At 35.3% G+C, this 16225-nt stretch overlaps 1 protein-coding gene and 1 long non-coding RNA gene across 2 annotated transcripts in view; both read right to left on the reverse strand.

Moving 5' to 3' along the window:
- Positions 1-16225, reverse strand: part of LOC122974480 — a 345451-nt gene that overhangs the window by 290555 nt on the left and 38671 nt on the right. The window lies entirely within an intron of this gene.
- Positions 5163-15147, reverse strand: LOC122973963. The gene is made up of 3 exons (XR_006400187.1): positions 15056-15147; positions 14568-14600; positions 5163-5243 (listed from the first exon to the last, which is right to left on the reverse strand). It is a non-coding gene; the product is annotated as an uncharacterized LOC122973963 (long non-coding RNA).

Here is a 16225-nt window from a genome sequence, read left to right on the forward strand (position 1 = left end):
TGATGTAGGAATCCTGTTCAGTCCCATTGGTGCTACCAGGTAGCAGCTCATAGCTGTAGGAGTTGTCTGATAGTTTGGGAACAGTCTTATACCAGTAAAACCTCCATCCTGCAGATGGATGTTCAACCTTACAGCTCAGAGTTACTGAGTCTCCAGGACTCAGCCATGATGGAGACACAGTGAGGACAGGTGCATCTGTTGGAAAGTGATTTTCTCAGAATGAAAACATGTTATGATGTAGACTTTAGTCTCTAGACATATAAATAAATCTTATCTAATACAGTTATCATTTTATCTATTATAGAATTACATTTTATCACAATATATTTTATATCCAAAGAGGCAACATAAACTTAATGGTATACTATCTAAATAAATTCCAACAAAAATGTATTTTATTGTATATTTAATTTTCATTGTAAATTAAATATGATCAGACTTACTGTCAGATACTGTCAATTTGATGTAATCACTCCACTCTGTTGAAGTACGTTGTGCATTTTTCATTCTGCCTTTACACCTGTAGTTTCCACTGTGGTGTGAGGAAGCCTTGCTAATCATGTATTCATTTTGATTTGGAGATGTGTCGCCAGGTGTTTTCCATTCATACTCCCACTCTGTGTCTCCGTCGTGAATCTCACATCTCAGCATCATCGCCTCTCCTCTGTATATCTCAGTCCAGTTGGGTCGCAGAGTCATAACAGCCTTATTTGAGGCTGTTAATGGTTAAGAATTACCAATGAAAAGAATGACAAACACGTAAATCAATCACAGTCATAATGTTTTTCAGCCTAAATCTTAATCACTAATCATGAATACACGATAGAGTTTTTTCTACATTTTGTTTTACAAATCTCATTGTCAAACTCACCAATTGTGTTGATACTGATTGAATCACTGTACTTTGTGTAGTAAACTGGGTCTCCTCTTCCTCCTCTGCACCAGTAGAGTCCTCCCTGTGAGACACTGATTTGTCCAGTTGATTGGAAAACAGCATCTTGTGTGTTCAGGGGTTCAGAGGTTTTCTCATCTCTGTACCAGTGATATTTCCAACCAGATGATGATGGGTCCACAGAGCAGGTCAGGGTCACACTGCCCCCTACTGGAATGTCTCCGTTGTCAGCACTCAGTTTGGCCTTCGGTTTATATGCTGTTCAGTTTCGAACAAAGACATTAAAATGTAATTATTGTCCCTGTGATTTAGTCCAATTTGAACAACTTGGTTGAGAACATAATGAATTTCACGTAATCTTGATGGGAGTCCCAAGCACACAGAAAATATTGATTTAATCACTTTGATCTGCACCATGAGTCATTGTTTTATATTTTCTTTAATCTGTTAACAATGAATCAATTAAGTATAATTCAAATGCTACAGGACACTGAATGATGGCTTGTCTTCAAAAACAAACACAATTATTTACTGATCAATCCTGAGAGGTTGACTAATTCTTGAAGAAAGAAATGTTTTCTATTGAATTATTCAGACACTGATAGGTGGAAACTTAAAAACATAATAATCTCACAATTGATGAAACACAGTCCAACTTACATGACACTGTCAACCTGATGGGATCACTTCTTTCTGTTGAATACAAATCTATTTTCTGTTTATCCTTACACCTGTAGTTTCCAAACTATTAAAAAGTAGCACTGAAACTCCAGTATTCAGTTTTTTTCAAGGTTTTTCTTTGGTTGTTTTCCATTCATACTCCCACTCAGTGTCTCCACTATCCTCTATCTCACATCTTAGAGTGATTGACTCACCACTGAACATCTGAGGCCAGTTGGTTTGCTGTGTTACAACAGTCTTATTAGAAACTGTACCCAATAAATATACAGTTTGGATAAAAACAGAAATATATACTGGTATGACTGGTATGTCCTTTCTGCTGTCACTGTGGCCTTGAGATTACTTGCTGTTCACATTAGAACAAAAAACAAAACAGGTAAATGGTTGGAATGAGATTTGCCCAAAGAAAATGTTTTTACTTCAGCACAAGAACTACAGGGAAATCATTCTTGATATTTCCCTGAGAAAAAACTTGATCATCGATCAAATCATTTAGCTAATACCATCATATAGAAGATACAAACAGAGCATGTGACATATGACTCTCCTTGGCCAATGACAGGAGTTACTGCAGAACTAACTAACGAGGTACAGTTGATGTTTAATTAGTGCACTGTTTTTGTTTGCTTCTATTTTTTGTTGTTTTTTTGATTAACACTAGAATAGTTGTGGTGATCATGTGGTGGCATGTTTCTCAAAAAAAAGTTGAGCTAGTTGGTGATACTGGTGCAAAGTATGGAGCTTTTTTCCTATCTTCATTCAAGAGCGTGGTATATCAATTTGAGAGCATAATTTATTGATTTCACTTTCAAATTTTGTAATATTGCTCCTTAAAATCCTGCCCGCGCTGCAGCTTCAGCTTCAGCTCTTCTCCTCGCACTCAGGCTGCTTCTGTGTGCTCGTTGAACTGCTTTCAGATTTCGTCCCTGCTCTTAACAACCCTGTCAAAGTCTCTCTCTCTCTCTATCTCAATCTCTCTCTCTCCTGGTGCTTTCAGCTGCTCTCTCTCTTTTTCTCTTGTCTTTTTTCTAATGAGTCGGGAAGCCGACAGCGAAGTGAAATGAATAGTGGTCAGTGCTGTGGGTTTATTTGCTGAGAGTAAAAAACAAAACAACAACTAGACCAATTGGGATGGGATTTGCCCCAGAACTTTTTCACTCTATTGTTACACAACAGACTTGAAACATTTATATCATTTTCAGCAGCTCATTTTCAGTAATTCTGTTCTCAAACTAAAAACCAACCACTTGTTACTGAGCTGCTCATAGGAGGCTGCATCATTGTTGGAGGGAGAAAATATTTTCTGTTATCTTACTTAGATAAACTGAAATGAAAAACAAGTCATTTTGAATATGAATGACAGATGGTTTGACTTACATGATACTGTCAATGTGATGGCATCACTCCACTCTGTTGAGGAATACAAGTTATTTCTAACTTTACAACTGTAGGCTCCACTGTAGGAAACAGAAGCACTGCTAATCTTGAATTCATGATCTTTCAGAGATGTGTCCATGTTGTTTTTTCTCCATTCATATTTCCATTGAGTGTCTGCACCTCCCTGGATCTCACATCTGACAGTGATTGTCTCACTATTATATATCAGAGGCCAGTTGGGTTGCAGAGTCACAACAGCCTTGTTGGAAACTGTTCAAACCAAAATACACAGTTAGACACAACTAGAAATATAAAATTGAGAGAGAAATATAAAATACAAGGCAACATCAAAAACATAAAAAACAGATATAAATCAAGTAATATGAAAAGAGCTTTGCAGTCACATGTTTGTCAGATAAACAGGTCTTACTGAGGACAACAGTCCTCCAGAACACCTGAACCTAAACTTTTACAGGATGCATTTATCTCACAGTGCAGAGAGACTTGACTGTTCAACATCAGTCATTTTGGGGTACAGTATAATAATCCCATGTAGTTGCATCTTTGTTGTCTAGGTTACCAAGCAGGTAGATTACTGGAAATTTTTAGAGGATTATTTTAATTAAATTTTTGACGAACAAGAATCAGAACCTTCTTATTCATCATTAAGAATTCAAGTTCTTACAGCATTTCTTTTATTTTTTAGGAGCACATTTCTTTTAATGTTTGTGCTTTCACTTTTGTATGTGTTTTTCTATTTGTAGCATCTCTGGATTTGCAGCACGTTTTTCTTAATGTTTGTGTTTTCACTCTTCTGTTTGCTTTGTCACTGTACATGTGAGCTCTTTTGACACACAGCTGCCAAAGAAACAATTAGTAGCCAAGTGTCCAATTACTTTTGAACTTTTGGTTTCTTGTTATATTGAGAAACTGAGCAAATATTTCTATCATGGTGGCAGCATTACACTGCCATAATATTAAGATATAATATAAGCAAAACTATTTTAGCCTATTGATTTTTGCAACTGGGAAAAGGAGACATGATTTACAATAAAATTATATTTTTCTGGAGTCCATCTCACAGTTGTTTGAGGTTATGGTAAATATTTGTGCAACTGAATTTCATAAAAGTTTAGTGCCTCAAATCATGTTAATAGGTCTGTGTGTCATTTACATTTTTTGTCATTTAATTATAGTCTATTGAAACAGACAAATTAAAAAAAATAAATAAACTGAGGCTTTTTTAGCTGCTGACAGAAGTCAGACAATTACACAGATCATTATGATGTTACATTCCTCTGAAACACATACGTTGGGCAAAACTTAAGATAACTTCATCATACATCCAGTTTAGCTGCAGTTCAGCTGAAGCTCTGCTCGTTTTGACAGAACATCAGGTTCAGTTTAGCAGCTGCATTTTAAACTCTTGCAACTTCAGGTTTAACTGGACCCTGACTTAACTGCAGCTGAGCTAGTCAGATGCTACGTGACAGAGCAAAAAGCCCAAAGTTTTCAAGTTCAGTTTCTTAGAAGCTTTTAAATATCAGTTTGAATTTGTTACATGATGCTAAATGTTCATATACTGTATATCACTGTTGGGCCTCCTGGTATTTATTAGCTGTTGTTTCACATCATAACCTCCTGATGAGGGTTTTAAAGTAGAACTGAATGCCTCTGTCGTTTTTTGGAGTGACTCTGCCCTTAAAAACTGGTTATTATGGTTACATAATAAAACAGAATAACAACTATACAAAGGAGGTGTTGACAAAGTCTCAGAGGAGCAAATATGACAAAAGTGACTTTCACTCCTTGAGGTCTATTCAATACAAAATCAACTAGAGGATCCAACACATGTTCTGTTTTCATCATCACTTAAAGTAAGAACTACTGCTTTATATTCATTCATTCATGTTTGTCTTTTTTCTTACTGATACCACAGTTGTTCTCCCTCACACTTCAGGGACTGTTTACAGATCTTAAAGAATACATGTTGTTTTATTCAAAAACAAATGACTTAACTCACCAGTTTCTTGAATAGTGACTTTGTTGCTGTCCTCTGTGGAGAAGACTGGATATCCTCTTCCTCCTCTGCAGTAGTAGATGCCTCCTTCATAAACTCTTATGACTCTGTCTGGGTTAATATTTCTCATATACTGAGCTATAGAAGAGTCTGAGGTTTGTCTGAACCAGTCGTATTTCCAGTCAGCAGAACCCACAGAGCAGGTCAGTGTCACTCTGCCCCCTACTGGTATGATGGTTTCGTCTGCTGTCAGTGTGGGCTTGGGTTTATTTGCTGGGAGAAAAAGAAAAAAACAAAACAACAATTATAACAACTGGAATGAGATTTTCCCTAGAGAACATGTTTTACTCCGTTATATTGTTACACAGCAGACATGATACACTTGAATGTAATAATCTTTTAATATTGTTAAAAAGAAATTTAAAAAAAAAGAAACTTAATCACACTCTTTGAACATTAACTAAGAAGGTTCACTATGATTTATTGTTCACTTATAGGAAGACAACTGCATAGTTATCTGGTCTTCTCTGCACATTTCCCTGTGAATAATTACATTTCAAAAGCAGGTGGCTCAGTTTCAGTAATTCTGTTCCCAAACTAAAAACCAACCACTTGTTACTGAGCTGCTCATAGGAGGCTGCATCATTGTTGGAGGAAAAAAATATTTCTGTTATCTTACTTAGATAGACTGAAATGAAAAACAAGCCATTTTGAATATGAATGACAGATGGTTCGACTTACATGATACTGTCAATGTGATGGCATCACTCCACTCTGTTGAGGAATACAAGTTTTTTCTACCCTTACAACTGTAGGCTGCACTGTGGGAAACAGAAGCACTGCTAATCTTGTATTCATTATCTTTCAGAGATGTGTCCATGTTGTTTTTTCTCCATTCATATTCCCATCGAGGGTCTGCACCTCCCTGGATCTCACATCTGACAGTGATTGTCTCACCACTGTATATCAGAGGCCAGTTGGGTTGCAGAGTCACAACAGCCTTGTTGGAAACTGTTCAAACCAAAAATACACAGTTAGACACAACTAGAAATATAAGATTAAGAGAGAAAAAAAGAAAAATGCAAGGAAACATCAAAAGCATTAAAAAACAGATATAAATCAAGTAATATGAAAAGACCTTTGCAATCACATGTTTGTCAGATAAACAGGTCTTACTGAGGACAACAGTCCTCCAGAACACCTGAACCTAAACTTTCACAGAATACATTTATCTCACAGTGCAGAGAGACTTGACTGTTCAACATCAGTCATTTTGGGAAACAGTTTATTAATCTCATGTAGTTGCATCTTTGCTGTCTAGGTTACCAAGCAGACAGATTACTGGACATTTTTAAAAAATATGTATTAAATGCAATTTTTTATGAACAAGAATGAGAAACTTTTATTCAGCATTAAGAATTCAAGTTAATACAATAAAAACAGATGTTGTTGAGATTTGGTGTGAATATCTTTTGTTCACAGCCATATTTCTTATAAACATTCACCTGAAGAAAAGATTTGTACCAGGGGGAAAAAGTTGGTCAAGTAATAAACTGAGGATCACAGTACTGTCAGCAAATTTAATGATGTGTCTGTTCTCATGCTGAGAAAGGACTCACCACTCGGGGGAGCCACTGGAGTAAAGAATTTTACCTGCCATCACTGACTCTGATAATTTTAAAATATACTCAATAAAATAATCTAAAAGCCACCTCACCAATTTAAAATCTAGACTGAAACAAGCTAAAATCATTTCAGCTGAAACATTGAGTTAAATGATATTCAGCGTCAAGGAAAAGTCCACAAATAATACTGCATTAAGCAGTCATGTGTTTTCCAAGTATTTATAAGTAAAACTGAGCAGCATTAGTGAAGAACCCTCAACTCCTTTATTGTGTCTGTAAACAAACTGGAGTGTCAAACAAATGTTGTATTATTACCATGATAAAGGATTTCAGACATTTTCAAACTTCCTTCAGAGAGCTAAGAGGTACTGGACTAAATCATCCATTCATTGTGGTTCTTGTTACCACATATGGTTCTCTTCCACACTTTAGACACTGTTTAAGAATTTAATTTAAAGAATATAAGTTGTTTTATTTCAGAACAAATGACTTAACTCACCTGTTTCCTCAATGGTGACTTCATCACTTTCAGCTGTGAAGACATCTGGTTCTGTTCTCCGTCCTCTGCAGGTGTAAATGCCTCCCTGTGAGATACTGATACTGTCTGATTCATTAGCTTCTGCTGTCTGATGAGGAATTTTTTCAGAATCTGCTGAGATACGTCTGAACCAGTCATATTTCCAGCCAGTAGAGTCCTCCACATTGCAGGTCAGAGTCACACTGCCCTGTACTGGTATGTTGTTCCTGTCTGCTCTCAGTGTGATCTTGTGTGCTGTTAAGTTTAGAAAAACAATAAAACAAAGAAATTACTGTAATGAACATGTCATCAAGAATGTATTTATATTTTTACAGAACACAAAGGAAACATCTGTCTCAAATTATGTATAACTCAATGTTCAAATGAATTTAGACTCTGTTTGAAAATGTTTGTTCATAAACTCCAACTTGTCTTTCTAAATGCTGCATATGTGTTTTCTTCACATGCTTGTGTGTTTTCTGCTACATTTATAGAGGTGTAGTCTTGTTTCATTAATCATCTCAGTTACTGTAAATTATTATATATTTCATATAAACAAAGCTGTGACAAAATTAGTTATTTAGTAGCAATATGATATCACTGTTAAATATAATGGTTTTAAAGTGTGTTGTGAGAATTCAGCATTAAATTGGATTAAGAGGAAGTTGTAGTCACACTTACTGTAATAATTAATGAAATGCCCACTAAATGATTTTATGTCCCAATTTCATTAAAGCAGCTCCACACTCACCTGTTTGCTACATTAGTTTCACAATTATAAGATATTATAATTATAAGAGGAATATTGCTCATACAGGCTGGTCCTGCACCTGGTTTTCACAATCAATGATCACAATTATAAGATGATGTAAAAAGACACTGTGGCAGCCAGCACACATGTCACTACCCAAAGTAAGTGAGATCATTTGAACTGCATGTCGACCTGTAATCACCTCCAGTGTAATAATGAATGAAGTTGTAATGACTGTTGTAATTGACTGCACCTGTAGATGATCCTTTCTCCACATCAGACTCACCAGTGTCCTCTGCTGAGTCATCACCCTGCCCTGTTAATGATGAGCGTTAAGATTATCAGATGAACGCATGAAGAGAAAACTCACCTGTATGAAGTTAACAAACTCTTAAGTAAATATAAAATTTGTCTCAAGGGTCAGAACAACATCTGGTCTCATTATATAAACATACAAATCTGCCCAGAAATGATAAAGACCAAAATATATATAGTTTTGAGGAATAAGCAATTCTGCACTAATCTACTTTAGATACAAAAAGGGTGACTAAGAGTAATACAGCAAGTATTAAAAAACTAAGAGATAAATATTTATATAAAATATATAAATAAAAAATAATTGGTCACCTGAAGAGTGTATTCAGCACTAAAATAAAGATTGAAACTTCATCAAACTTAATCAAACTTAAAAAAGGTCAAAGCATAATAAAGGCATTTAAACTATATATAGTCTATATACAAATTTAATGATGTGTCTGTTTTCATGCTGAGAAAGGACTCACCACTCGGGGGAGCCACTGGAGTAAAGAATCTTACCTGCCATCACTGACTCTGATCATTTTAAAATATACTCAATAAAATAATCTAAAAGCCACCTCACCAATTTAAAATCTAGACTGAAACAAGCTAAAACCATTTCAGGTGAAACATTGAGTTAAATGATATTCATTGTCAAGGAAAAGTCCATAAATAATACTGCATTAAGCAGTCATGTGTTTTCAAAACATTTTAAGTAAAACTGAGCAGCATTAGTGAAGAACCCTCAACTCCTTTATTGTGTCTGTAAACAAACTGAAGTGTCAAACAAATGTTGTATTATTACCATGATAAAGGATTTCAGACATTTTCAAACTTCCTTCAGAGAGCTAAGAGGTACTGGACTAAATCATCCATTCATTATGGTTCTTGTTACCACATATGCTTCTCTTCCACACTTCAGACACTGTTTAAGAATTAAATTTAAAGAATATAAGTTGTTTTATTTCAGAACAAATGACTTAACTCACCTGTTTCCTCAATGGTGACTTCATTACTTCCAGGTGTGAAGACATCTGGTTCTGTTCTCCATCCTCTGCAGGTGTAAATGCCTCCATGTGAGATACTGATACTGTCTGATTCATCAGCTTCTGCTGTCTGATGAGGAGTTTTTTCAGAATCTGCTGAGGTACGTCTGTACCAGTCATATTTCCAGCCAGTAGAGTCCTCCACATTGCAGGTCAGAGTCACACTTCCCTGTACTGGTATGATGTTCCTGTCTGCTCTCAGTGTAATGTTGCGTCCATGTGCTGTTAAGTTTAGAAAAACAATAAAACAAAGAAATTACTGTAATGAACATGTCATCAAGAATGTATTTACATTTTTACAGAACACAAAGGAAACATCTGTCTCAAATTATGTATAACTCAATGTTCAAATGAATTTAGACTCTCTGTTTGAAAATGTTTATGTTCATAAACTCCAACTTGTCTTTCTAAATGCTGCATATGTGTTTTCTTCACATGCTTGTGTGTTTTCTGCTACATTTACATGTGAATCTTAAGTTGCAGTACATTAAACTCTCTCAGCCTCCCGTACCCTTATGACAAAATCTGCATGAAACTGAAGACTTTAGTTCACAGAAGTCAAACAATATGACGTCAGTTTCTCTCTTTTGTTTGGTGACTGGTTAGGTGAAGGCAGAAAAAAGATTCACTTGTTGTTCAGCACTCCAGAAGAAGAAGTATGAAAACATTTAAGACAAAAAAAAAATCGTTGCTGAATGAATAAAGTGAAATGCAGTTAAAGGCTGAGAAAAGCTAAGTGGACATTTTGAATTAAGATTATTTTGTGAACATTTTTTTCATCACAGTATGAAAGCTACTTACCTTCAACTTTCAGTTCTTTCTCTTCGGATTCTGTCCCCTCATCAAACTTACACTTATAAAAACCTCTGTCTGACACTGATACTGGATAAATGGTCATTTCTACAGTGGTGTGTGATATTCTACGTGGTTGATGGTTTGTGTATGTTTCAAGAGATGATCCATTTCTGTAGAAGGTGGCTTTCTTCTCATATGCAGGAGTACGATGTCTACAGCGCAGAGTCACTGAGTCTCCTTCAAACAATGTGAATGCAGGACTTTCCAGGAACACATCATCATCTGTGCAACAGAGGTGTAGTCTTGTGTCATTAATCATCTCAACTACTGTAAATTATTATATATTTCATATAAACAAAGCTGTGACATTATGAGTGATTTAGTAGCAATATGATATCACTATTAAATATAATGGTTTTAAAGTGTGTTGTGAGAATTCAGCATTAAATTGGATTAAGAGGAAGTTGTAGTCACACTTACTGTAATAATTAATGATATGCCCACTAAATGATTTTATGTCCCAATTTCTTAAAAGCAGCTCCACACTCACCTGCTTGCTACATTAGTTTCACAATTATAAGATATTATAATTATAAGAGGAATATTGCTCATACAGGCTGGTCCTGCACTTGGTTTTCACAATCAATGATCACAATTATAAGATGATGTAAAAAGACACTGTGGCAGCCAGCACACATGTCACTACCCAAAGTAAGTGAGATCATTTGAACTGCATGTCGACCCGTAATCACCTCCAGTGTAATAATGAATGAAGTTGTAATGACTGTTGTAATTGACTGCACCTGCAGATGATCCTTTCTCCACATCAGACTCACCAGTGTCCTCTGCTGGGTCATCACCCTGCCCTGTTAATGATGAGCGTTAAGATTATCAGATGAACGCATGAAGAGAAAACTCATCTGTATGAAGTTAACAAACTCTTTAGTAAATATACAATTTGTCTCAAGGTTCAGAACAACATCTGGTCTCATTATATAAACATACAAATCTGCCCAGAAATGATAAAGACCAAAATATATATGGTTTTGATGAATAAGCAATTCTGCACTAATCTACTTTAGATACAAAAAGGGTGACTAAGTGTAATACAGCAAGTATTAAAAAACTAAGAGATAAATATTTATATAAAATATATAAATAAAAAATAATTGGTCACCTGAAGAGTGTATTCATCACTAAAATAAAGATTGAAACCTCATCAAACTTAATCAAACTGAAAAAAGGTCAAAGCATAATAAAGGCATTTAAACTATATATAGTCTATATACAAATTTAATGATGTGTCTGTTCTCATGCAGAGAAAGGACTCACCACTCGGGGGAGCCACTGGAGTAAAGAATCTTACCTGCCATCACTGACTCTGATCATTTTAAAATATACTCAATAAAATAATCTAAAAGCCACCTCACCAATTTAAAATCTAGACTGAAACAAGCTAAAACCATTTCAGGTGAAACATTGAGTTAAATGATATTCAACATCAAGGAAGAGTCCACAAATAATACTGCATTAAGCAGTCATGTGTTTTCAAAACATTTTAAGTAATACTGAGCAGCATTAGTGAAGAACCCTCAACTCCTTTATTGTGTCTGTAAACAAACTGAAGTGTCAAACAAATGTTGTATTATTACCATGATAAAGGATTTCAGCCATTTTCAAACTTCCTTCAGAGAGCTAAGAGGTACTGGACTAAATCATCCATTCATTATGGTTCTTGTTACCACATATGCTTCTCTTCCACACTTCAGACACTGTTTAAGAATTTAATTTAAAGAATATAAGTTGTTTTATTTCAGAACAAATGACTTAACTCACCTGTTTCCTCAATGGTGACTTCATCACTTTCAGGTGTGGTGACATCTGGTTCTGTTCTCCGTCCTCTGCAGGTGTAAATGCCTCCCTGTGAGATACTGATACTGTCTGATTCATCAGCTTCTGCTGTCTGAAGACGAGTTTTTTCAGAATCTGCTGAGGTACGTCTGTACCAGTCATATTTCCAGCCAGTAGAGTCCTCCACATTGCAGGTCAGAGTCACACTTCCCTGTACTGTTATGTTGTTCCTGTCAGCTGTCAGTGTAATGTTGCGTCTACGTGCTGTTAAGTTTAGAAAAACAATAAAACAAAGAAATTACTGTAATGAACATGTCATCAAGAATGTATTTACATTTTTACAGAACACAAAGGAAACATCTGTCTCAAATTATGTATAACTCAATGTTCAAATGAATTTAGACTCTCTGTTTGAAAATGTTTATGTTCATAAACTCCAACTTGTCTTTCTAAATGCTGCATATGTGTTTTCCTCACATGCTTGTGTGTTTTCTGCTACATTTACATGTGAATCTTAAGTTGCAGTGCATTAAGCTCTCTCAGCCTCCCGTACCCTTGTGACAAAATCTGCATGAAACTGAAGACTTTAGTTCACAGAAGTCAAACAATATGACGTCAGTTTCTCTCTTTTGTTTAGTGACTGGTTAGGTGAAGGCAGAAAATAGATTCACTTGTTGTTCAGCACTCCAGAAGAAGAAGTATGAAAACATTTAAGACTAAAAAAAATCGTTGCTGAATGGATAAAGTGAAATGCAGTTAAAGGCTGAGAAAAGCTAAGTGGACCTTCTGAGATAAGATTATTTTGTAAACATCTTTTTCATCACAGTATGAAAGCTACTTACCTTTAACTTTCAGTTCTTTCTCTCTGGATTCTGTCCCCTCATCAAACTTACACTTATAAAAACCTCTGTCTGACACTGATACTGGATAAATGGTCATTTCTACACTGGTGTTTGATATTCTATGTGGTTGATGGTTTGTGTGTGTTTCAAGAGATGATCCATTTCTGTAGAAGGTGGCTTTCTTCTCATATCCAGGAGTACGATGTCTACAGCGCAGAGTCACTAAGTCTCCTTCAAACAATGTGAATGCAGGACTTTCCAGGATCACATCATCATCTGTGCAACAGAGGTGTAGTCTTGTTTCATTAATCATCTCAGTTACTGTAAATTATTATATATTTCATATAAACAAAGCTGTGACATTATAAGTGATTTAGTAGCAATATGATATCACTATTAAATATAATGGTTTTAAAGTGTGTCGTGAGAATTCAGCATTAAATTGGATTAAGAGGAAGTTGTAGTCACACTTACAGTAATAATTAATGATATGCCCACTAAATGATTTTATGTCCCAATTTCTTAAAAGCAGCTCCACACTCACCTGTTTGCTACATTAGTTTCACAATTATAAGATATTATAATTATAAGAGGAATATTGCTCATACAGGCTGGTCCTGCACTTGGTTTTCACAATCAATGATCACAATTATAAGATGATGTAAAAAGACACTGTGGCAGCCAGCACACATGTCACTATCCAAAGTAAGTGAGATCATTTGAACTGTATGTCGACCCGTAATCACCTCCAGTGTAATAATGAATGAAGTTGTAATAACTGTTGTAATCGACTGCACCTGCAGATGATCCTTTCTCAACATCAGACTCACCAGTGTGCTCTGCTGGGTCATCACCCTGCCCTGTTAATGATGAACGTTAAGATTATCAGATGAACGCATGAAGAGAAAACTCATCTGTATGAAGTTAACAAACTCTTTAGTAAATATACAATTTGTCTCAAGGGTCAGAACAACATCTGGTCTCACTATATAAACATACAAATCTGCCCAGAAATGATAAAGACCAAAATATATATAGTTTTGAGGAATAAGCAATTCTGCACTAATCTACTTTAGATACAAAAAGGGTGATTAAGAGTAATACAGCAAGTATTAAAAAATAAGAGATAAATATTTATATAAAATATATAAATAAAAAATAATTGGTCACCTTCAGAGTGTATTCAGCATTAAAATAAAGATTGAAACCTCATCAAACTTAAAAAAGGTCAAAGCATAATAAAGGCATTTTAAACGATATATAGTCTATATACAGTAAGTTAGTAAGCAGGAAGGAAACAGATAAACGGAGAAAAACTCTTTAAAATGAAATGAAATTCAAAACCCACATACATAACAATACCTTAGACAATTTACATTTACATCATGCATTTCAGAATTTGTATTGATACATGGAGTAAAATGATACATATATATATACGTGACTGCAGTGAAATAATCAGAATAAAACGTTTTATCTCTCTCATTCAGAGGCTTTTTCTCACTACCGCTCTCTTTGTGTGTGTCTCCTCTTCCTCCTTCTCTCTCTCTCTCTCTCTCTCTCTCTCTCTCTCTCTCTCTCTCTCTCTCTGTCTCTCTCTGTCTCCTCTTCCTCCTTCTCTCTCTCTCTCTCTCTCTCTCTCTCTCTCTCTCTCTCTCTCTCTCTCTCTCTCTCTCTCTGGTCGCTTGGTCCTCATTTGACGCTCCAAAATCGAAACAGGTCGGATTTGGGGCGTCAAGACAATAAGTGCAATAGGTGTACTTCTAAACGCGTCAAACGCTTTCAGTGCGTTTGGGCCTTAAGAGAAATACAGTGGATAATAAATAAGAAATAAATATTTATATATGATATACAAACAAAAATCATTAGTCACCTTCAGAGTGTCCGTAGAAGAGTGTATTCAGCGCTAAAATAAAGATTGAAACTTCATCAGACATAATCAAACTGACAGAAAGTCAAAATCACAAACAAAAAAACAAAAAACAAAAGTGGTAACTATTGTTTGATAAATTAAAACAGATAAGAGGAGAAAAACTTTAAAATGAAATATGTAAAATAAAATAGGAAAATCATGAAATTCAAAACCCACATGCATAACAATACCTTAAACAATTCACATTTACATTATGCAAAAATAATCATCCGTCAGTAAATTTAATACAGTCCTTCAATCTAAACTGAGCCAAGTCACCAACCAACATCTGGCCTATAAAACAACCCTGTAGTTAAAAACCATAAGCGTGCTCTGTTCAAGCTCTCAGAGAAACTGGTTCAACCAGTGATACTCTGTAATTCTGACTATTCAGCAACATGTTCTTTAATCTGTGACATGCAAACAGAGAAAGTCAGTAATGTACTTACAGAATAATCCCAGCACACAGATCAAAGTGTACCTCATCCTCACATCCAGCACTGACACTCTGTCACTCAGCTGCTCTGAGTCTGACAAATGTTTCTACTTTACTTTAATTTCTTTCGGGTAAATGAAAGATGAGATGAGACTTTCTTCAACTTCTTTAAAATTTAGCCTGCCTGTGTTTCCTTCCCTTGTATGCAAACCACAGAAAACTTCAATTGGTTTGATAAACTTTGACACATGTACACTTCCTGGTCACTGCAGAAATACATCAGCTTGTGTCTTGTGCAAAGGTTTGTGCCTGAAAAATGTTATGAATAAAAAAATTATAAACAATAAGTATTTACTGCACATGCATTATCCATAAAATCATTGACTTTAGTCATATCACATCATAATCATGCTTAACATTTTATTGTGTTTATTTGTGTATGTTATGCAGTATATGCCCACTGCTCTTGCATCAACAGTGTCTGCATTGTGATGAGGTAGGTGTTGTGTGTGTATATAAATAAACACGTATAATTCTATTGTGTATTCTTGGACACTACATCCTGTGTATGTGTGTGTGTGTGTGTTTAATAGTCTCCATAGTGAATTAGATATAAACTGTGGTCAGAACTTTTTATTTACTCTAATTTACTCTTTTTATTTGGAGGTAGATTTGTGTCTATCTGGTCGTTTTATGAGGAAGTCCTGAATTACAAATGTGTTGCCTTCTTATCACTCCAAAGAGCAACAGCAGTTGTGATGATATTATAGCTTAGAAAACAAGAAAGCAAATGAAAAAACTCATCTTAACCCATCAATGAGTAAAATGTTGAACATCCATTTTTCAATTACAGAAAACAAATTCTGTATTCTATCAGCCTCATTATTCAGAAACAGTATAATTAAATCATTTCTATTATTTGACATTTACAGTATGAATAAACCAACTAAGTTCAAAGTCAATCCACATTTGAACTCAACACATCCATCTATGGTCTGAATTTCTGCTTCTCCCCCAAAATCTTGAGTTGTTGAAATAAACCTCCAACAGCAGACTGTTGTTGTCTACCTACTGACCTTTGTCATGGTTGGCTTGATCGTTATTATGGTGGTTAATCTGAGTCTACATCACATATTCAAACAGAAGCCAAATGTCAGGACTCATTTCTAAAAACAGCCATGTT

The sequence above is a fragment of the Thunnus albacares genome, chromosome 22 (genome assembly GCF_914725855.1).
Source record: "Thunnus albacares chromosome 22, fThuAlb1.1, whole genome shotgun sequence".
Classification (NCBI taxonomy): Eukaryota; Metazoa; Chordata; class Actinopteri; order Scombriformes; family Scombridae; genus Thunnus; species Thunnus albacares.